The following is a 2092-nucleotide window of genomic DNA, read 5'->3' on the forward strand; positions in this document are numbered from 1 at the left end:
CGATCAAGTGTTCTGGGATTCCCATTTTTTTTTAATAACCTGAACATAAAAGGCCTAATAAAGCCTATAGAGGAATGTTAAAATATGTTGGAGACCAGGAATCAATGAATTTAAAATTTCTCTTACAGTTAAAATAAATAAATAAATAAATATTGTTATTGTTAGATGCTGTCAAGTCTTGAAAATTTTCAGTGTCATAAAAAATAAATACTTGATTTAAATCTAATAAAATAAAGATAAGGGCAATATGAGGAAAAATTGAAAACTGATAACATAACAAAAAGCTCTTGATAAATGTTGATGGCAACTCAGGAGCACAAAGCAAAGTATTATAATGAAATGTGCAAGGAACTGGAGTTGGAAAAATCAAAAGGACAGAACCTGCTTGGCATTTTTTTAAACATTTCCACTGTGGATTTTATTGAGAAGGTAGTTACAGTAGTGTTGAGCTTGGCATTTCTTAAGCTAAAGAAATTAAAGTAAAAATTCAAGCTGAGAATTGCAATACTTAAGAATGCTATGGACAGAATACTAAATGATCCAGGCAGAATTAAAAGAAAATGGAAGAAGTACACAGGGTCACTATACAAAAAAGAATTGGTAGACACAAAATAATTTTATGAAACAACATAGATCAAGAGGCAGTGGTGATGAAGGAGGAAGTTCAGGCTACTCTGAAGGATTTGGCAAAAAATAAGGCCACAGGAATTGATGGAATACCAATTGACATATTTCAATAAACAGAGCTACCTTGGATGTGCTCACCAGGTTATGTCTAGAAATTTGGAGGAAAACTACTTGTCCAAGTGAGTGGAAAAGATCCATATTTATCCCTATTCCAAAAAAGTGACCCAAAAGAGTGTGGAAATTATTGAACAATATCACTGATACCACACACAAACAAAATCCTGCTTAAAATTGTCCAAAAATTACTCAAAAAGTACATTGACAGAAAACTACCAAAAAAAAACCAAGCTGGGTTTCGGAGAGGTTGTGACACAAGAGACATTATCCCCAATGTCAGACAGACCTTAGCAAAGAGTACAAGAAGTATAACTATCTGTGTTTCATTGACTATGCAAAGGCATTTAACTGTGGATCACAACAAATTGTTGCTAACCTTGAGGAGAATGGGAACCCAAGAACACTTGGTTGTGCTCATTCAAAACCTATACTCGGACCAGGAAGAAATCCTCAGAACAGAGCAAGGAAGCACTGCATGGTTCAAAATCAGGAAAAGAACGTGTCAGGGATACATCCTGTCTCCATACCTTTTCAATATATGCAGAACAGACCATTCAGGAGGATGGAATTTATGAGGAAGAATCAACAATCTATGTTATGCGGATGACACAACCTTGCTTGCTGAAACTGAGGATGACCTGAAGTACTTTCTGCAAAAGGTCAAGCACTGTAGTCTTCAGTATGGATTGAAACTCAACATTAAGAAGATGAAGATTCTCAGCACTGTGTCAGTTGGTAGCACCATGATCGATGGAGAGGAGATTGAGGTTGTTAACAGTTACTGCTTGTTCAGCTCCACAATCAATACTATTGGCACCAGCAGTCAGGAAATCAAAAGACAAATTGCATTGAGAAAGTCTGCTGTCAGGGACCTCTCTAGAGTGCCAAAGAGCATGGATGTTAGTCTGGAAACTAAGGCTTGTTTGATCCAGGCCATGGTCTTTGCAATTATTTGCTATGCATCAGAGAGAGAACTGGACAACAAATATGGATGACAGAAGAATTGAGTCCTTTGAATTGTGGTGCTGGAGAAGAGTCTTGAACATATCATGGACCACCAAGAAAACAAATAGGTCTGTATTGGAGTGAATGGAACCAAGTTTCTCCTTGAAGGCTAGGACTTTGAAGTTCCATCTCACATACTTTGGGCTTGTGTGCAGGAGGCACCAGTCCTTGGAGAAGGACATCATACTTGGAAAGGTGGAGGGATAGCACAGGAGAGGAAGACCCCAGATGAGCTGGATTGATATTGTAACTGAGGCAAAGGAGGTAGTGTTTTGGAATCAGTGAGACTGGCTTAGGATAGAGCAGACTTCAGGGTTGTTGTACATAGGTTTGCTATGAGTCA

Source organism: Elephantulus edwardii, unplaced genomic scaffold, assembly GCF_000299155.1.
Source record: "Elephantulus edwardii isolate Elephantulus edwardi_28Jun2011 unplaced genomic scaffold, EleEdw1.0 scaffold00026, whole genome shotgun sequence".
In the NCBI taxonomy this organism is placed as follows: Eukaryota; Metazoa; Chordata; class Mammalia; order Macroscelidea; family Macroscelididae; genus Elephantulus; species Elephantulus edwardii.